The sequence below is a fragment of the Peromyscus maniculatus genome, chromosome 20 (genome assembly GCF_049852395.1).
Source record: "Peromyscus maniculatus bairdii isolate BWxNUB_F1_BW_parent chromosome 20, HU_Pman_BW_mat_3.1, whole genome shotgun sequence".
Lineage (NCBI taxonomy): Eukaryota > Metazoa > Chordata > Mammalia > Rodentia > Cricetidae > Peromyscus > Peromyscus maniculatus.
Window position 1 is genome coordinate 4,517,916 of NC_134871.1, and position 21,782 is coordinate 4,539,697.

Consider the following 21,782-nt stretch of genomic DNA (forward strand, 5'->3'; position numbering starts at 1 on the left):
TTCAGGTCTTGTTTAGGCAGCCATGTTGATGAGACTTCCTGGGTGCAGTTTCTCTATAAGTCGATTCACTCTTAAATGCATCTTTAGCTAAGTGGTTAGAAGAGCATTTTTGTCAATATCATCCTTATAAAATATTAATTTGCTACTGCCTTATAATATGCTGTCCAAATTTAGAGTTCTATGATTATCTGAAAATTAAAAATTGCCACTGGCTTAAATCAAGGTCTATAGAAAATCCATTCACTGCATAGGGTAAACCCAAAGGAACCTAGTGAAATGGGAACCCATGCACTCAGAGGGGCTGAGACCAACTAGCAAGGGCAAGAGGCGTCAGCTGATATGAACTCCTCCCTGGTCTAACCCTCGGAGTTCCGTGATTACTAAAGACATCTATCTGCATTACACCATAGACTTTGCCAAGTAGAAAACTGTCTCCATGATTCCCTTATGACACAGTCCTCTCTCTTCCTTCTCTTTCTCCCCTTATTGCACTCTGCCTGGTGATGCTTCTTGAAGACATCAAGAGTGGCTAGCCTCAGTTATCAGTCCTTGGCTGAGCACTGACATTTCTCTTAGACAGAGAGCTAATGATTTCACAGATGGGCAAGCTGGTCTTGGGCTCAGTGTTTGATGCAAACAAAACTCTGAGTCAACAGTTCATAGCTTTGTCTGATTCTCTTTCTGGGTGTGACCAAGTCATCCTGGTTCTCACTCCCTTCACGTTCCGCCCAAATCCTCTTTTACTGCTAATGCGTTGCTACCATGTTTTTTATGCAGGAGAGCATGGGTCCTAGAGTCTCAAAAGTTTGGTTCACTGGTTAGATGACACAGACTTTCTAACCAAGCTTTCCAAGTTCAAAGTCCAAATCTGCCAACTATGAGCTGGGGGACTTGGGTGAATGCATTGGTCTCTGTTTCTCTGTAAAACTGGCCTAGTAATAGTACCTCCTTCAATAGGTTGTTGTGAGAATTAAATAAATCAGTGCCTGCAAAGCACAAAATAGTGCTTGGCTCAGAATGGGTGCTGTATGTTTTTTATTCTTATTATTTTGAATCTACCACTCAAATGTATGGTGAGCCCTTGAGCAACTCACCTTGAGAGCATGTCTTCAATTCCTTATTTTTAATTGGGGCCTACTCATAGGAATCTTGTAAAGATCAAAGAAGGCAATTCATCAAAAAAAAAAAAACCGGCAAGAACAGTGTCTAGTATATAATAAGCACTCAATAAATATTAGCTACTATTGATTTAGCATGTTGTACTTGCCATGGTACGAATCTCAAGCCAGAAGTCAGATATGCCAGAAACCTACAAAGCAACTTGATCTAAACTCCAAGCTTTAACAGTGTCTCAGTCCATCTTGAAGATTCTGTTTCCCCCACGACCTCCACTTTGTGCCAAGGATCTGAGAACTTGGACGATGCTGGCCATGAGTCCTCTGCCCACTTAGATGTCTGCTATCTCCACCTGGGAGGTCTCTGTTACTTCCATGCCACCCGAGGTCTTGCCTTGCAAGGGACCCTCTGTCATGGTTGAGCTTCTGTCCTCAAAACATCCCCCAAGACCTATTAATGGATCTCCTATTTTTTTACTGAAGCCTCTGGAGAGCATTTCTTAATCTAGAAGAAAATTCTTTTGTTCTCAAATTCATTGACCTCAATGGATTTTGAGGTAGAAGGGTAGGGTCACAAAGTCTCCCCAGAGGTAGAGTTTGCTCTCCAACTTGAATGGGATCCAGAGAAAAGTAAAATAATAGAGGGAACCCCCATACAGAAATGATCTCAGGAAACTCCCAATGCCCATCAACATGCAGAAGGGAATTCTTATCCCCATCCCTAACGGGATACCTGGCCCTATGCCAAGAATTTTGCAAACCATTAGAAGAGAATAAAGAGCTGAACTAGACAGGTGTCCCACCCCCAGAGTTCCTCCTCCTCCTCCCCCTCCTCCTCACACACCCTTCCAGAAGACATCTAGCAATGCTTAGAGACATTTGGGGTGGTCACAACAGAATGGGAGAGGGGTGCTACTGGCATTCTGTGGATGGGAACCCAAGGCGCAGCCACACATCCTACAATGCATTCGACAGCCAGCCTCCCTCTCCCCTGCCCGTACAAAGAAGTCATGTGACAGCATAGAGAATGGGACATGAGAACGGTCATGCAAGGCAAAAGGAAGTGACAAGGCAACTGTGTCAGAGGCTCATGCAACCAAGATCACCGGAGGACCATTCCCTTTAATCAGGAGGACCATCCCTAAGAATTCACTTCATAGGAAAGGGTCGTAGCAGAGCTTAGCCGCCCCCCTCCCCCGTGGATTTTCCCACACGATTTCAGATAGCTATGCCTCGAAAGTCAGCAGTCAAGCCGACAGGGAGCAGCTGCTTTGAGCAGCTCACCCGAGCCCAAGGCAGACTGCTGTCCTTAAGAGCATACAGATAAGGGCTTCCTTTTTTTGGGTGGAGACTTGGGGTGTCCAGCAGTAGGCAGAGAGTCTCCGTTCAGGGCTCTGCCACTGCCGTCTTCCCGGCACAGTGATGTTACTTGGATGGGAAAAACTGGCTCCTTACTTACAGTGATGCTTGCTTCTCTCCAGCCTTCTGGGAAGTTCCCCCATGGTGTTTTGATAGATGGTGGGAAGGGTCCAGGTGAAGCATTAAAAAAAAAAAAAAAAAAAAAAAAGAGCCCCTCAAAAGGCCAGAACTGAGGGTTTTTTTTAAACCAAGAATCATGTCTCATCACTCTTGTTCTGGAACATAATTCAGAATGACTGGCAAGTTCCAGGACTGTGTGAGTGAGGAAGAGAAGACAGAGGGGGTTGGTGTTAGGGCTGGAAGTCAGAGAGTCGAGTTGGAGGAGGTCATATTGCCCTGATGATGTTGAGCCCTCCATGGTGAAGGTTGAAAACCTGGGGATGCAGGCACCAACATAGTTTTTAATTTCCAATGTGAAAGAGGTCTTGTTCAAAACACAAAGCTAGTTAGAAAATTGTCTTCGGTGGTGGGATCTTATTCTTCTTTTGGCTTTCAACTGCTTTGAGGGTGTGGAAAAAAGAGCTTGATTTCTAGGAAGCCTGCTGTTGGTAATGGCAGCTACAGCCAAGAACTTGGGGGTTCTCTATTTCCTACTCTGGTTGTGAGGAGAGATCTCCGCCCAACCCGTCTACATTTTTTTTTTTAACAAGATCTTCTCAAGGACTGCAGTGGCTGAACTCTTTCCTCTTCTGGCCTCCGTTGTCAGTGCCCTCCTGGCCTGCTTCTGCCGCCCTAGGGCATTTCCCTAGCTGTGCGACCCATACTTCTTCATAGGCGATTTTCTGGGACTCCGTCCCCCTCCTCCCTGACGGCCCGCACTTCCTATGCTGAAGGCTCTCTGGTCTCTCCATTTACATCCTCTTTAGTTCTTTCCCATTGCCTCCACAAGGCCACTATCAGCTGACAGCTGGGCTCTTGGTAGCCGCCTCCTATTGTAGTGCCTCTGATCTAGCCTTGTTTCCTTCGGATCTATTCCCACCCTGGAAGCTAGGTGGTTCTTTCGAAAATGTTCCTGCGACGACAGTTTCATGTTAACACAACCCTAGCTCACATAGCATTCACTGTTAGTCACTGTACTTTGCTCAAAAGATCCCTGGCCGGGGGTGGGGTGGGGGGTGGGGTGGGGGAAAGGTGCTTTCACTAGCCCTGTGACAACTTTGGAAGCAGAGGCACAGAGAGGTTAAGTATCTTGCCTGGGACCCCACGGCCATTATGAGATGTGTCAACATTGTCTGGTTTAGGCTTCTTTCAATGACTCTCTTTAATTTTGACTTGCAAGGTGCCAACTTACACCTTCACCATGGTCCTCTTCTGGTGCGAGCTTGCCCTCTCTTCCCAGATTTATTGGCTCCCTCTTCCACATCACTCTGTAGGCCTTGATCCTTGTGTAGCCATCTGTAGGTCCGCACAGAAGCATTAGGGGTCATGCTGCTTGGTCTTTGTTGTTGTTTCTTTCCCTAAGGGGCCTTTCTCCGCTCATCCCACCAGACAGATACAACCCCAAGGCTCGCTTGAGAGTACAGCCCCTACCAAGTCTTTATGGACCACCTCCCACCTGCTGCTTGGAGATCTGGCCTCTTCCTCCCTTGGATTTTACTCTAATGTGATCTTATCCTGTTCCTTTACTTTGTCACCCTGGGGGAGGGCATGGACCAGACCTCATTCCTTTACATTCACTTAGCTCTTTTGAAATGCTGTGAGCTGATTTATTAGGCTGCCTTCCTGGAGAGGGTGTTCTCACTGCCTCATTGATGCAGGTGATGATAAATGGGCATTAGTCTTACCTTATTGGAATGGGGAAGTATGCCTGACTAACGCCTTTGGATATGACTCTGGAGCAGCAAAGCGTGGGGGGCCTGGGACAGCAGAGAGGACACACAGGAGAGGTTGGGAGAGGAGCTAGCTGCTGTCCTTTGGGCTCTGTGTTGATTGAGTAGGGTGGGGACGTGAGGCAGGGGGAAGTACTGGCTGGCCCCAATTCTAGAGGCTGTCCACAGAGGCTCTGAATCCTTAGCTTGGCCCTTGGTTGTTGAGTAAGGTTCCATCCCTCTAGTCACTGCCATCCTGAGGCCTTTTCATCCTGAGGCCTTTCTTGGTCCTGCCTTTAGTGGGAGAAAGGCCTGAATTCATTGCTTGGGCAAGTCTGCTACTGCCTCTGGCTTCCCAGTTCTTCCTGTTAAAATAAGGCAACTCCTGGCTGCTTCACTAGGCTATTCTTCACTGGGCACTAGGTACCAGCGAAGAATAGGAGAGACGTATGTTAATTTCCTCAGAAATAAGGATCTGGGGGTATGCCCCGGGAAAAGCACTCCTATTGAGTAACAATGTCAGCCCCTGATGTCTCCAGCACACTGTGTGACCTGTATTTTCACTCTTGCACTTGGCTAGCCTGTGGCTCAGAGATGGCCTAAGTCCTGACATTGCTTCAGGAGGTAAGCTGGAAGGGCCTCCAGATCCCAAATAAGGACTCTTACCACAGTCTCTTACCACCTGGACATGGATTACCACTGTCTGACTGGACATCCCAGCTGGACAGGGCATCACTGGCCTCACTGAATTCCATAAGGGATTCAGGAAGGGAGTTGAGAAGAGACCCTGAGTCAGTTTTTTATAAAGATTTGGGTTTGTTTCTTTTTTTGTGTGAACAATGGATCATACTGTTATCTTCCATTTCTTAAGCGTAACTGTGTATAGATGCTCTCTCTCTAAAGTGATAGGGCCTCCTTTGGTCTTCAGGGCCATTGCTCTGTGCCCTGTTCAAGGCCCCTACTTTACTTTTGTTCTCATCAGAGTAGTTTGATACATGCCTGGGCCACGCCCCCTTGCGCCCTTTGCAGCTTAGGAACTGACCCCTATTACGATGGGTCCCTCAGCACCAAGTAAGACTGTCCCCAGCACAGGAGCACTGGAGAGGCTGACTGGAACTCATGGGAAGATGACAGAACTCAGCTACATGTCATCCCAGCACACGCCATCACCTTTAACCTCAGTTGACTTTTTCCATGCTGTAGACACTCATGGAGGTCTGACATACATAAAATGGAAATGGACAGACTCCCACTGAGGACCACTCCTCCTTTTCATCCGCCCTGGCTCACCTTTCTCTGCCTTCCTCTGGAATTCTCCACACTCCCTCTTCCTGGAACCCCTTCCCTGCATCCCTCATATCCCTCATCCGCTTCACTTTGAACTCATCCTTGAAAACTTAGCTCCCAAGTCACCTACTTCAGGAACTGTTCCCTGATTTGGTTTTGGGGTTTTTGTTTTGTTTTGTTTTTGACCAGCTTCTACTACTGAACGCTCTCAGTGTATCTGTGTGTCTTACCTTTTCCAGTAGAATGGCACCTTCTTGAAATCAGAGCCCAGTACATACATGCATGATTCAACCTGTCCCTGGTGTTTGAAGGCTAACCACATGCCTGGTGTGTCACACAGTCTCGTGGTCTCTGTAACATGGCTCCCAGTGATCTTCACATACCTCTATTCATGCCCTTATAGAATTTCCTTCTTCCTGAGCTGAAATTGGTCTTTGATACTAACAGAATATAGATGTGATGCCAAGAAACTCTGTTGTGGTGTGACTAAAGACTCGATCATAGAGGCATTAGAGAGGTTTGTTCGTGACCTTCTCTGACTTCCCTGTTTTCAAGGGAAGTCAGAGTCCATGTCACAAAGAGTCGAGACAGTCGTCTCACCAATGGTCTTCACAGAAACAACCTACCTTGGCAGCATTACCAGTCATGTGAGTGAATCACCTTGGAATCTGCACCATCTGCCAAGTCCTGACGGACGAATCGGAGGAGGTACAACCTCATGAGAGGCTCTAGCCAGCATGTCCCTCCTGAACCACTTCGTACACTCTCGGCATATAGCAGGCTTGGCAGTTGCTTTTGCAAGGCACTAAGTGTTGGGGTCATTTGTTACACAGCAAGAGATAACTGATGGTTTTCCATATGGTAATGAAGAAATAAATGAATAGAATTGAGTCTTATATGTGACACCGGCAAGTACTAGATGCTTAGATTATAGTGGCTAGAAAGATGCTGGACAGAGCCCCTGCTTCCATGAGATTCATATTTTAGTGGATAAATATATTTTATAGTATTATAACTTCATAAGTACTAAGAACAAAAGAAAACCGAGCAATTGTATAAAGAGGAAATTGAAGTTTAGATGGTTTGTTTATACATTTTACACTTGATTTTATTTTATTACTGCTCAGAAGTCTTTTTGAAGTTGGTAGTTTATCTCCATTTTACAGATGAGAAAATTGAAGGCCAGAAAAGTTAAGTGATGCAGCCAGCATCATCCAGTTCAGAGTTAGCTCAGCCTGCGTGCGACCCAGCCACTTGGAGTCTGAAGCCGGAGCTCGTTGCAATGTACAGATTGACCTGCCGGGGTTTCAATCTCGCCTTCTCCCTCAGACTCAGCCTTCATCACAGCCTGTACTTAGCATCGACTGGTGTGTGTGATGCAATGCTATAGGGGAAGGTGGAAAGAACCTTCAAACAGGAACTTCTCAGGATGGCCTAACTCTCCACTTCCTTAACCTGGGAAACAGCTGGGTGGCTGCGGCTCCATCTATGGGCTGGATTTCTATATCAGGGCCCTGAGGCCTTAGCTGGCCTGCTTGGTTAAAGCAGCAGGCTCTGCATGCGGCTTTCTGCGGCCCACTTCTCTCCCGACTCTGTGTCTACTCCATGCTCTATGCAGGAGGAGTGATGGGATTTTCAATCAAACTCCTCTGGCCTCCCCTCCCCATCCATCCTGGCTTGCCCAACACCTCTTCCCCCATCTTGTTCATTTCTTCCCTATTTTCCCTCCTTTCTTGTGCTAGATGGAGATAATACAAGTACTGTGGGTGCTTCCCACTTGCCAGGCCCCATTCTAAGTCTTTTCCTGCATGATTTTATGGAATCCTCACAACAACCCTTTGTGGAGGTCCCATTCCTTTCCCATTGAAGTCAAAGTTCAAGGTCATTGGATTTACTGGGTGTGTAGCAGAGCTGGGATTGAAACACATCTCTGAATTCAGACTTCCTTCATCAGCCAAGATCATGCACTGAGCTAGAACAACTTTGAAGATGGGTGATTTCCAAGGTCATTTTAGCCTTTCCATCTTCCCTGGCAGGACTGAAGCCAGATTATCTCCAGAAGATAATAACTAAACATCTTAAATTAGAGCTAGAGAGAAGACAAGAGAAATAACACTATCCCTTCCACAGCCCATCACAGTTTCCAGGGGGCTGTGTAGGTTAACATGCTTATTAATGTCCAACCCACCTCATTCACTTGCTAAGTATTTAAGTGACTGCTATGTGCTAAATCCTGAGCTTTGATATACTTGACATGAATGATTGTTGAAGTCCAGAGAGGAGGCACTAAACAGATTGGAAGTCAGGGATGTTCTCCTGGTAATGATGCTAAGATGAACCCTGAAAGATGCCAGGCAGCTGAGACGGACATCCAGACAGATGGGCCAACATGTGCAAAGTCACAGGGTGTGGCTAAGAATGCCTTGCTTTAGCATAATGGCTGGAGCTTCTGAGAAATGCCAGGGAGGGGCAAGCAATGGGGTAAGAGATGGGCAAGGACCAAGTGGAGGAATTTGGTCTCCATCTGGAAAATGTGGTGGGGATCATTTAAAAATTTCAAGACAGGAACTGGTATAATCAGATTTGTGTAGTAGAAATACTACACCAGGACTAGGGATGATATTTGGCAAAAAGCCAATTAAAGAGGGCATTTCAATAGTTGAGCAGAATACAACATGTAGGGAAGAGAACCAGAGGCCAAGATCTGTGGGGGGGATTTACTTAGTCCATTAGTCAAGACTTGGCAAGTGCTGGGGTATGGGGAGAGTTAGAAAAGAAAGGTCCTGGGGCTGATTCATCCGGGTTCCCAACGTGAGTGTGTGGGTGGGTGGTGGTCACGTGGACTGAGATGAGAAGCAGATTTAACAGAGATATTAATATCTTAATCTTTCCAGGCTCCTTAGGGCACTGATTGTTTCAGATGAGTAAACCAAACCTTAAAAGGCGGATTGCTCAAATTCATAGGAGCCAGAATCCTATCAGGAAGAGAAATCAAGCCCAAATCTTTCCTTCCACGCCTGTACAGATCTGCTCTGGGAGGGATGTAAGGAAGGCTACAAAGGACAGGGACATGGTACAAAGGTATGGGAAAGGTCCCCCTGGGAAGAATTCAGGTCCAAAGGCTCTGGTAGTAGGAAAAGGCTGGGTTATTTAAAGAATCCCAAAGAAAGTTCCAAGAAAGAAATGGAAAAGAGAGTGGTAAGAAATGAAATTCAAAACAGGGGTCTGAAGGATTTGAAAGACATAACCAGTCACTTGGACTTACTCTTGGTGTAAAGAAAATATCTTGGAAGTTAGAGTCAGGGGTCAGGGTTATGATATTGTTAACACACTGACATATTTAAGATAGCTTTTAGTTTCCAGATACAGACTCACACACAAGAAACAATACAGATGCATCCTATGTCCCTCAAGTTTTTTCCAGCTTTCGGTTTTGCATTTCCCAGAGCTTCTCATCCATCACTTGTAAGGAGTCTTCAGACATTCTAGATGAGAATCCTCAGTCAATTAGGTGACCTTCAAATATAATTTTCTCCTGGTCTACAGGATCCTCCCAGAACCTTTCATTGAGCAAAAGCTTCATTTCGTTGAGACCCAATTCATCACATTTTCCTTTTGTGAAGTGGGATCTCAGTGTCAGAAGCCCTTCGCCTAGCCCCGGGATGACACCTGATCTGTAGCTGTCTTGGAGACAGGAGGAGATTGCATTGGCTAAAGCAGTGGGTGCAGCTGGGCAGAACAGAGGCTCCTTGGAGCTCTGTGGGGGTGACAGAGCAAAGAAAGGGGAAGGTGGCTTTGAGGGGGATGCTGTGAGATAGAATCTCTTCTAGATTGAGTTTTGTGGGCAGAGCGATGGTCATATGGGCAGCATGATTGGACACTTAAGCTTTTCTCTTCCTCCAGGGATATCCTCAAACCTGAAAAGAATTGTCAAGGTCCTTTACTTTACTCAGAGACTTACACATGAAAGCACCTTGGTTTTTGTCACCATAGCTCTGTTTGGAAGACATTATTATCCCTTTTTACAGAAGAACAACTGAGGCCCAGGGAATGGCCAGGGCTAAAAACAGATCTCCTCTCCTGTTGATCATGACTGGTCTTTCCCATTAGTTCACCCAGTATTCCCATTGCCAATTACCACTGTGCCTAGGGGATTTTCAAGGACTACATTCTTTCTCTAATGATACTAAAACTTTCTTAATCCTCTGGTTGCACTAAAATTTTAACTAATGGCTCCAAAGTATAGATGAGTAAGAAACAAAGCGAGCATGTGACATACAGGAGAGCAACTGAGAGGGTCAGTTGCCAATGATATCTGAGCTGTGGATGAAAAATTCGAATTTTGAGAAAAATTTCATTTGCCTATGTACATCACAGATCTCCAGTGCTTAAAGATGTTTCTGACTCTTCTCAGAGGTGGTGTTATAATAAGTGTGGCTTTTCGAGAAACCATTGAAGATATGGGATTATGCTTAGAGAAGTTCAGGAAACTGAACTACCAAGACCCTGGTAGTTCAGTCAGCAGGGATTAAGGTTTAAGTTGGGACAATGTATAACTTAATATGAACATTACCATAATTTGGTTTCAAATTTCACATTGCAATTTTGGGGGGGGCTTGGCTCAAGTATCAGCCATACGTTTAGATAAAAGGCCCTCTCAGTAAGAGGTCCTCTAATTCTATGGGCTCCATGAAATACAAAAGGAGAAAGCTTGTTCTCTCCCTGGAGACCAGGTCTCCGTCAGGCCCCCGGACGGACAGCGCCTGCCACATCAGAACCACCAGACAACAGAATAATTAGATGGAAGAAATGAATATGGTTTTACCAACAGGAATGACACTAGGGAAGGTCTATTTGCACATCAGACTGCCATGAGGAAGGATGCCTCTGGGCACTTGACCTTTTGGTGTGGAGTCTGATAGTTTGTGTTGGACAGGGGCAGCAGATGGGACGATTGCAGTAGAGTTCACACTCAAGGCAGGGGGTATGCTACGCACCTGCACTACCCATGCCTTAAGCCATCTGCCTCATTTGCATCATTCGCAACCTCCGTGCAATTCCTAGCACGTTTACCAGGACACCGAGGGTAAGGAAAGAATGAGAAACTCAAGAACGCATCCCTAGGCCTGGCCCCAAAATAACTGACTGCAGCCCGAGGAGATCCTCTGGGTATTGACTACATTGTCCCAACCCTCCTGGGCTAGATGAGAGAGATAACAAGCTTGCAAGAGATGGTAGGCACAAAGGGTCAGAATACGTATAAAGGTATAGACTATGATTCTGCACGGGTCCCCCTGTTTTAGAGGACAATGAAATCAAGATGAGACCCAAGGTCAACAGTTACCTCAAGATCAGTCTCACTTCAATTACCCACCCAGATGCCTGGGTTCTTCGGGAAAATAACGAAAACTTGTGCCACACGTGCCACTGATACAGAGGAGCAGGGCTGCTAGGCCTCCTCCTTGGCCCCTGGACAAGCTGCAGCAGGAACAGGAGCAGGAAGCATGGGGAGCAGAAAGGGACTCTTTCTTCCAGCCATCTTGGGCAGAGGGTCAGAAACGTCTCAGAAAAGAGAAGACATTTGCATTGGGCCTCTGAAGATGGGCTGTGATCACACAGCCTGTCCAGTGCAGGAAGATTGGGGAAAGGTGGTATACAGAAGGTGCCAAGAACAGGGCACTGGGAGAGGCCCAGCAGGTGACAACTGTCCTTTAGAAACTGTTGGGTGATTATCTTTTAAGATAACCCGAGAACAGACAGTGGTGGATAACAGCCTGGCATGGGAGGGAACCGGCATTAGAAGGGCCATGGTTTATGAGTCCTTGATATGCGTCAGGAACTGTACTTAGCATTTGTATTCATGAACACAGCTCACCCCAATTTACAGATAAGATTGAGACTCAAGTTTCTTCAGCTAGTTAGATGGTGTGAAAAAGAATCAAATCTAATTGCCTGCATTGACTTCCAGCTTGAGTGGATTAAGACTTAGCTGAGGCAGACCCCCCCCCCCCAAGAATCAAGTGGGCCTTATCCTCTTTTCCACCAATGGGTGTGGTACCCCAGGTCACAGGAAACCCAGGTATGGGGTAGTAAGTGAAGTCCAGATGCCTCTTGAGAGAAGTGGGTCAGGTCTTGTAGAGGAGAGCTGAGAATCTTTTTCTAAGCCCCAGAAGCTGGATCTGCAAGTACTGGATTCAGGACAGGAGAGAAACCCAGGAGTAGGCTAGAAAAGGAGAGGCAAATACATGTGCAAACTGATGCCCTGAGCTTTCAGACACGACTTGGTTAGGTGCCCAGAGCTACTTTCGTTGTAGGCTTGATGGCACCGGTAGCTTAGGGGTTTGCCACCATTTTTCATGTGTACCAGATACAGAAGCAGATACCCTAAACCTTACACGATTAGTTCCTTATATGGGCATTATCTTCATTTTACAAATGAAGGCTCTACATCTTGGAGGGGCCAAAATAATAGTCCAAAGTCACCAAGTGAGCAAAGCTGGGCTTGAGAGAGAGATCTAAGCACGATTTAAGGTCACACAGAGGGAAAGGGCACAGCGGACCTGTTCAGAGAGTCACTTAGACAGGGTATTGCAAACCTTTGGCCTAGCAGCCAAAGACAGTGCCCAGCAGGGTTGGGTTTAGCTACTCAATGATCTAAGACAGTGATACCTTTAGGCAGGGGCCATACATTATACCATTTATCATGATGTTCCTGCTTATTCTTTCAATTATTTCCTGCAAAGCACTAGCATTGGAGTGGCAATGGGGACTTCATCCTAGAAAAACCTTTCTTTAGCGCCAGAAGCCAGCTGAGGACACTTTCTCGACACGCCACCCCATTCCCCACCGCCCAGTTCATCACTGGTCCCTTACTGTGACAACAGGGCCAAAAATTTCAAAGAAACGGGGCCGGAGAACTCGTGTAGTATAGTGGACTTCCAAAAAGTCTAAAATATACAAACCTTTCTCCTGTGGAGAGGCGTAGCACGTAGGGGCAAGGGCCTTGTTCATGAATTAGCGGCCACACGCCCAGTGCGATCTCAGTAAGAAAAAACGTAACTGGCCCCCTCTTCCTGGGGAGTTGATTAAGAGCAGGCAGTGACTGGTGCTTCCCAGATGGGGACACAGCACAAAGCAGCTGGAGCACACATTGAAGTGCCAGGCAGCTACACAACAGGACAGAAGTTGTGCAGGACTAGGGTGTGGTGGTGCTTGCCTGTAATCCCAGCACTTGGAAGGTAGAGGTAGGAGGACTGAGAGGGAGTTCGAGGCCAGCCTGAGATAAATGAGACCCTACATCAAAAACCTGGAGAAAAAGAAAGTACGGTGTGAACATTGACCCTGATGTCAGAGAATCCCTTTTAGTGGGGTCCCCCCCACCCCGTATTTTATCTTCTTGGGAGCTGTGCAGTAACCAAGCACTTGACCTTTGCCTTCGGTCTACACCCTTCTCTCTGCTTTCTCGTTAACTAGCCACTGTCAGAAATCCCAAGAAACTTTTGTAAATTTTCCCGTAAAAATGCTGGCTAGCCTCAGAAGTCTGTCTTGTCTTCAGTTAAAGGGACTTTGAGGTTACAAGTTGCCATGAGCAAGGGAAGTCGCTTTCCTGAACTCAAAATAACCATCTGTGGGTTAACTTGGTCTTTAAGATGAAAGCCATACATTTTTGGCCAATTTAAGTGGCCTGGGACAGTCCTAGCAAAAAGCCAAAATCAGAGATTTTTATGTTTCTTAAGTGCCTTGAAAAATTAACATTTAGCAGAAAAGGTGACAGAGTAGAGGTAAGGTCATTTAGAAGAAAGGTGACTCCCCCAAGAACTTGAGCTGACAATAAAGGGGGAAAGAAGGTGTCCATTAGGGATACCTAAATCTCACCCCTCAAAAAAAAAATCATTTGTGCTGCCAAGAAGGGGCGGGACTCGTGGGCTTCTGACAGCTCTTCTTATTCAAACAATAACAGCCAATGAAACACAATTTGCCTGGGGTCAGGGCCTGACGGCCTCTGAGTAGCAAGTTCTGAGTTTACTGTTTTTCAAAGCCTCGGACCTGCTCTCCCTGGCCTGTTTTGAATTTCCTCTTCCCTAACGTGTATTTATGTCTCTCCTGTTATGAGTTGACAAGAATAGTCCTAGCGTATCTGCTTCCGCGTAGGCCTGACTAGGTCATGTACTTAATTTCTTCAAGCTTCCCTTTCCGTCCTGTCACACCAGATGGCCTTACAAAGGTAAAGGGGAGAGTGGCAATGGAGAGGGGTGGCAGTTTGGGACTTTATTATCCCGCCGATGAATCGACCACTCAGCTCACTGGCCAAACAAGTGAAAGCTATTTAATTCTGAGTACATGGAAGAAGTCTGGCCAAGTTGAATGACCTTTCATTTACCCATCCTGCTAAGAGGTTGCCACAAAGAGAGCTGCGTCCTGGGCAATAAGAAGCAAACTGGGGACAAGCTACTGTCCTTTCCCTTGAGGAACTCACAGTCTAGTAGGCCATGCACACACACACACACACACACACACACACACACACACACACACACACAAACCCATAGGCCAGGAATTTACAGGAGAAGTTGGTGTCAACAGGATTCACCAGGATTCACATCTCCTGGTGAAAAATACCTCACAGGTTAAGCCGAAGGTAATGAAGGTGAGCTTGCGGTGGACTTGATGAGGACTGCCATGAGGCTCTAGGAAAAGGCCCACTAAAGACAAGGTAGGGTTTTTACGGGACTGTGGTGTTTATTTTACCCACAGATCACCAGGGTGCCTGTCCAGGGGATGGTTTTGTTTGGTCATTCTGCTCACACTAGAAGATGAGGCAAAGTGGTAAATAATACGCTAGGCGATGGCTATCTGCCATAACAAATTTGCCGAGCATGGCGTTCTTATGCTCTGGGATGAACTCTCCAGGGAAATGGGGGCAAGGCTACAAAAGGAATAAGTTTTCCACTAGGACCATCTAGAGAGTCACTTGGGATGCAGCCCTCAAGGGAAGGAGGCCTTGACAGGAAATTAGAAGCCACCATAAATTCAGAATTCTAAGATGATTTCCAGATCTCTGTTCTTGGGTGTGAGGCAAGGCTGAGGAATTGTGTGTAAGGCCTATACAAAAAGATTGTGAGGTCATGTAAAGGGAGATTGTCCTGACCGAGCCTGGGCCAGTCAGGGAAACCCTTCATAGGAGAGACAGGAGTGAGTCAAGACGAACTGTCCTAAAGTGCAAAAGGTCCCATGTCAAGGGACAGGTGACCTCTGGATGCGGAGGCCCTCAGCCCTATGACTGCAAGGAACTGAATTCTGCTAACAACTGAATGAACTTGGAAGAGGTCCCCAGTTCTCAGGTGTAAGCCAGCCTGGTTTGACATCATAGTTTCAGGTTTCTAGGTATTTAGGCCATGATGCCCAGGCCAGCTTCAGGCACACATAAATCTTGAGGTGATGAGTGGCAAGAACTCCTGAATGTTAATATTTGCTTTGTTGTATTTCAGTTCATAGCAAGAGAAAAAAAGATGGACATTGCATCTATTTCCATATGTAGCATTGACCATAATGCACACTATGCCCACTTCTGTAAGAAAGAAACCAGAACACTCTACTTGCTTCTAATATAAGGCATTCTGCTTTTTAAAACGCAACAAGAATATTTTGTTGGCATTGAAGAAACGGGCCTAATTTTTTTTTTTACAAGCCTTATCAAGTATGATTGTGTGGTCCTCCCAGCCACTCTGTCTAATTAAGGAGTTACAAAGGGGAGGTGCGGGGATAATGAAGGTAAATGTCTTACTCTAGGTCACAACCCAAGACAGTGTGGACTTGGTTTCTTTTTCTGGCTCTTTTGCAGCCTGCATTTGAGGCCCTCTGGGTGGCTCTGGTTGGTTGTCCTTTCATCACGTGTACAGTCGTGCACTGTGCACTTCAGGTCTGCACTGGATCTTAACCACAAGACTGAGAAATGATAGTGCTGAGCACCGAGAGAGATGAATATCCTAGCATGAAATATCACTCATGCAAAGTTATGGGCACACTCACCCAAATGTATTATGGCCATTCTGCACAGCATTATTATGTTCATTTTACAGATGAGGAAACAAAGCCCCAGGAACAACTTGTCCAAAGTCACCCAGCTATTAAGTCACAGAGCAGGGACTCGAACTCAGATCCTTGTGTCTCTGAACCTGAGCCTCCTTGATGTATTGGTGGTTGGGTTTGAGGAGTCTCTGCATTTTAGGCCTCACCAGTGAACAGCACACAACTACAGTCAACCTGACCCAGGTTGCCAATATGGCCCTATAATTTACAAAAGCTGGACCCTAAATCTTCCGATTCCTGTTGTTGAGCAACCAACATGGGTGAACTGTGAACTTTGGCAGTGCTGGCCAGATTCTTCCATATCTTTAGTTTTTCTGCTGATTCCTTGCCACCTCTCGATTCAGGCCAGAGGTTCTGCTCTTTGTTTTTGTACCATTTCAGCTCTCCCTGCCCCTTTGGAAATAGGCCCCGTTCCCACTATCATTTGCTCACCCACAGAGAAACGCTCACTCGGGGCTGAACACACCCCACTCTTGGGTGCAGCTTGCTGGTTCAGCTCTGGTCCTCGAGGCTCCGGCCTGGAACTCTCTTCTGCCTGGGCTTCCTCAACACACTGTGTGCGACACACTTTTGGTGGCCTTGTCCTTCTTGCCTAACAACCTCTGACTTGGAGGTTCCTTCAACTCTTGTTTGAAAAAGCGTCTCCTGGTGTTGAGAAGGCCCCCACCTCTAGCCCGCCCCCAGCCTCTGTTCTCACAGGGAGCTGGTTGCATCTCCCATCTTCTTCCCCCTCCTGGGAACCCAGTTCAGCTCTTCAAAGGTAGCACAGGGCACTGGAAAGGGAAAGGTTGTGGACTCTGAGTATTTTTTTAGTGTTTGTTTTTGACATGGCAGGCATATTGGTGTATGTCTGTCATCTCGGCACTCCGGAGGCTGAGAGGCAAGGGGATTGCAAGTTCAAGTCCAGCTTAGGCTATGTGAAAAGACCCTGTCTCAAGAAATAAAACCAAAACACCATTATGTAAGTATAATACACTCACAGAAAGTGCATAAATCAGAAATGGTTGGCAGTCGTTAGCCACTACAGAGACATAGATGTCTGAACACATGTCCAGCCGGTGATTCCTTGTAAGTTCCCACACTCCTCCCCCAAAAGTAACCCCTTCCTAGAATAATCGGTTAATTTTCAGCTGTTTCTGAGTTATATACAAATGAAAATACTTAGTAGATATGATTTTAAAATTTTAAAAACACTGTGACAAACACATTTGACATAAAAACTCACCATTTCTCTATTTTGAGCATGGTATTAGTGTACTCATACCAAACCGGAAACTTCCAAACCTGTCAATCAATACCTCTCCGTTCCCTCTCCTTTTAGCCTCTGATGAGTGCCCTTTGACTTTCTATGATTTGGGGATATTTTAACTCCACTGTATATGCAGAATCGTACGTTTGTCTTTTGGTGGCTGCCTTATTTCATTCAAGGTTGTAGCATATATAAGAATTTCCTTTTCAAGGCTAACTAATATTCCTCTGTGTGGCTATCACACATTTCATTTATACATCTGTTAGTGCATACTTGGGATGCCTCGTGCCTTAACTGTTGTGAATAATATAGCAATGTAGATGTATAAATAGCTCTTTGATACTCTGCTTTCAATTCTTCTTGCTAAATACCCCCAAAATAGAATTGCTGCATCATATAGCAATTCTGTAAATTTTAAAAAACCAAACCCTCACATATATGTGACGGGGGTGGGGGGTGGGGGGAGGGCAGGCTTGAAATTGGCACAGAACACACACAACTGAATTCTTGGTACAAAGGAGATTAATTCCCCGGGAGGGACAATGGAGGTGGGGGTAGGGAGCTGCCTTTGTATCAGGCAAAAACAGCAGCCAGTGTGTCTGCGGAAGTGGTTTTTCAGGAGAAAAAAGGGAAGTCTGTGTTAGAATGAGTTGGTAAGTCCTGATTGAATGTGTTGGCCAGTGTACCCAAATAATGAATTTTTGATAGCTGGACCTTGGAGTTTTAGTCAGGCATAAGGAAATGGCCAAATAAGGGACTAGACCTTGGTGGCTAGCTTTAGGAGTGTAATCTAAATGGGAGAGGGAAGGGGAAGGGGAAGGGCAAGGCCTGCTGGTGCCACAGTTTGCCATGGTTGGGCATGTTAGAGAGCCCTTCAATATGGTCAACTGATTTTGGGTAGTGGTACCAAAACTAGTCAGGAGGGAAAGGAGATGTCTTTTGAACAGATGGTGATGGGAAACACTCAAAAGGGGGAAGTAGAATCTTCACCTGGCCCCCAAAATTGACTCGAGAGAATCCAGGACTTAATAAAAACACCCAGTGTTGAGAAGGAAGTGTGGAACAAAAGCTCATGCTGTTGGATTGGACAGAGACAAAACATCCGGCAGCGAGAGAAAACCAAAGCGGACTTCACGGACATTAAAAAGCCCTGTGCATCAAAAGATGCTGTCAGTAGCGACGTTGAGCAGAACACACTGACAAGTCACCTACCTATCTGACACCAGAATACAGAGAATGCTTGAAAGCCAGTAAAACAGGCCAGTTAGATAAAGGCGTGAAAGGCTGGCTCTCCAAGGAGCACAGATGAGCGATGCATGCAAAGATGTCCAACACTCCTGGCTGTTAAAGAGGCAGGAACAAAACCCAAGGAGATGCCACGTCTCACCCACTAGGAAGTCTCCTGTTCAAAACAGAAGTAAATGACATTGAGAGAGAGGAGAAGCTGGACCCCATGTGCCCTGTAGTGGGGAATAGAAGATGCTCCAGTCTCTGTGGACACGGTATGTATTCCCAGGTCTGGATAATTTCATTCCAGTTGTGTTTGTGAGATTCAGGGGTGTGGCTTCATTTAATTATACAGTTGCTGAATTGGATCCTATTGTGTGAAGCTATTGAAAGGTATTAACTGTGTGGTATTTTTTTTCCATTTTGGGGTCTGGATAGATAGTGACCACACACACACACACACACACACACACACACATACACACATTTTATTATAAACCTGTAAATTTATACCAGAATGTAATAATAGCATAGGTCTCACATACCCACCCACCAGTCTTGGCAATTATCATACACGATCCGATCTAACTTCATTTCTACAGTCCAACAACCTCTGATTGTTTTGACGCAAATACTAACATCATAAAAAATTATCACTAAATATTTCAATATATATCTCCAAGAGATAAGTGTTGCTTTAAAAAAAAGAATGATTTCATCTAAAAAATTAACATAATATTAGAATCAGATATCTAGTCTTCATTTACATTTAGACTAATGGACACAATTTTATCTTTCGTAGGTATTTTCTTTAAATTTACAGCTTCACCCGCCTCCTGTGTGTTAGTCACCTGCAAATTTTGTCCCTGGTGGTAACAGAAATGCTGATTTTCTGCTTGGTCCCCAGGGCATCATTGAAGTTGTCCCCTTGTCTTAGTTTATACGTGTTGTTAAATTTGTTGTTTATTTTAAAAGTTTTTCACTTGTTATGTGTGTTTCATGGTGTGTGTGTGTGTGTGTGTGTGTGTGTGTGTGTGTGGGTGTGGGTGTGTGTGTGGGTGTGGGTGTGTGTGTGGGTGTGGGTGTGTGTGTGACAGTAGACACATAGAGGTCAGAGGACAGCTTACCCAAGTCACTTCTTCCACCCGGGTTCCCGAGGATTGAACTCAGACGGTAAGGCTTGGAGCCGTCTCCCCGGCTGGGATTGGTAGATGTACGGCTTGTCATGACTCAGGTTTGTTTCAAAGGCAGTGTCATGTCTATCTAGCAGAAGTACCTGACTGATGCTCTCTCTGTGTGGTGCAGGCATTGCTGATCATTTCTAAGTCACGAATGCCTATAGCCCCTGGGAATCATTGCATAGGCTACTGTCATTCATCACTCCTTCTCTTTTTAACAGCTGGGAATACTTCTATGACGAGATGCTTCCTGAATCCACAATGTGGTTACTCTGAGATGCAAGCAGTGTTGGAATGTCTTCTATGTTATGAGCTTTTAAGACATCAGCACGAGTCTCCTGCCTCCTCTGAAGGTGAGCAGTGGAGGCTGTTTTTATTGACAGGACTGTTTATGAACCATTATTGAAATATCCGGCATGTTCAAATTCATAGCCACAAGCACCAAACGTGGTTCACCGATTTCAAACTCAAGTTCTCCACACACTGGTGGCTCGGTGGCTTCCTTCCCCCATCACTGTGGTCAGAGGCGTCATTTCTAAGGCCACTTACATGCTTTTTATAACAAAGCAGAAGTGTGTGAAGAAACCAGCAGCTTTCTCCTGCATCCTCTTAGAACCATTGTTTGGAGCCTGGCATGGCACCTTCCAGTCTTCTTCCTTGTCTGTCTGTCTGTCTGAAAGCCTATACTCATACATCTTAAATGAAGTTAATTTGTTTTTTTTTTCACTTCATTAAGATTAAATGTATACGTGAGTTACTATTTTAAATCAAGAGAAATAAATACAAATAGATAGTGAAGTAGCCATGTTTCTCTACTTAATGTATTATTGCTCTGCTAAAGTAGCAGTATTTTTAATATCATATTCACCTCCATCCATTCCCCCTTAATTCCTTCCCTCTACAATTTGGGGTGCCCATACAGACTCTTGGGTGTTGAGCTGTCCATGGAGCATGGTTAACATATCCAAGAGCACAACCCAGAAGAAAATGGACTCTTCTTCTCCCAGAAGCTATCGACCATCAGCAGCTCTTCCCCTAGGCTAGGGGCTCTTGGGTCCCTCTACAGTCTATGCTGCGATGCTAAGATCTTGTGCAGGTCTTGCATGGGCAACCACAGCTGCTGTGAGTTCATGAGTGTGGGGACACCATCCTGTTCAGAAGGCATCCTTTGTGCCCCAGCCATCCCCTGACCTCTGGGGACAAACGTGTGCGCATATAGAGATCTGAGGTCAGTCTCTAATGTCGTTCTTCCTATCACATCTACTTCAGTTTTCACTGTGTTCTATCTTGTGAGACGAGGCCCCTTCCCTGGCTGAAACTCATCGATCAGGCTAGGCTGGCTGGGCAGCACACCTCAGGGACCCATCTGGACAGGCTTTCTTGTTCACACATTGGCTCCCAATGAAACGAAAGCTCACGATGGTTTTCTGAACTGTAGAATGCTGTCCCCATCTAGTAAGCACATTCCCTCCTCTTTCCTATGGTCCATAGACTGCGTGTAGACTATTGAACAGTTGAGATCAAATAAAGCATATTGTTTGGCTGGGTTGTACTGTGTCTTCCCATGGGTGCTTCTGTTTTCCCTTAGGGCCCTCTCTCGCCATCCCTTTCCCCTACTCACAAAAGCCCCAAGTTAATAATCCACACATCCCTTCCACTTTTCCCACATCTAGATAAGTCATGTAGAAATATGTAAGGATGTGTTCATATTTGTTTTCACCTGCTTTTCAGAAATGAGATGTATCATTCAGGCTCTTTACAGACAGCTTTCCTCACAGAAATTTTCCATGCCAACCACTGTGGCTCCTGCTTATTCAAGTAGCTACACAGCATAATACAGCCACGCCAAAAGTTGATTACAATAACTCCCGAACAGTGTCATTGATGAAATGGAGCCAATAAAAAGAAACAATATGGACTAAATAATTCATGAATTATGCATTTGTCTTTATTGTTGATAGCAACATCGGTGATCTGTCAGGAGAATATCTAATCATTTGCAATATCGATTAGACCTGGATATCCTATTTTGTCTACATAAAAACCCATGACTTACTGAGCATCCTTCATTGTTTTGTTGTTCTGTTGAAGCCTTGTCAAGGCACAGTGAGGACCATTTGCTAGGGAGTTGTTTTATAGCTTTGGTTGTTTAGATACATGGTTAATGGACAAATGTCTGGGAGGAGCTTATCTACTTTGTGTCCCAGATACAATCGTCTGCTGGTTTGTTGATTTCAGGCATTACAATTTCCACAGCCAGACAGTGTTCGGATTCCGCTCACTCCACAAACATTCTGAGTCATGGAGAGAGCTCAGATGACATAGGATTCCACTGAAGTTCTGGTTAATAGGATCCATGTATTCAGAGAGTGTTCAATTCAGTGGAGAAGACAGACACGTGGGGAAGTAA

At 45.6% G+C, this 21,782-nt stretch overlaps 1 long non-coding RNA gene across 1 annotated transcript; it reads left to right on the forward strand.

Annotated features, from left to right (window-relative positions):
• The first annotated feature begins 2,673 nt into the window (after positions 1 to 2,673).
• On the forward strand, positions 2,674 to 21,298 carry LOC143269710 (uncharacterized). The gene is made up of 2 exons (XR_013046305.1): positions 2,674 to 18,469; positions 19,594 to 21,298. It is a non-coding gene; the product is annotated as an uncharacterized LOC143269710 (long non-coding RNA).
• Positions 21,299 to 21,782: the final 484 nt, after the last annotated feature.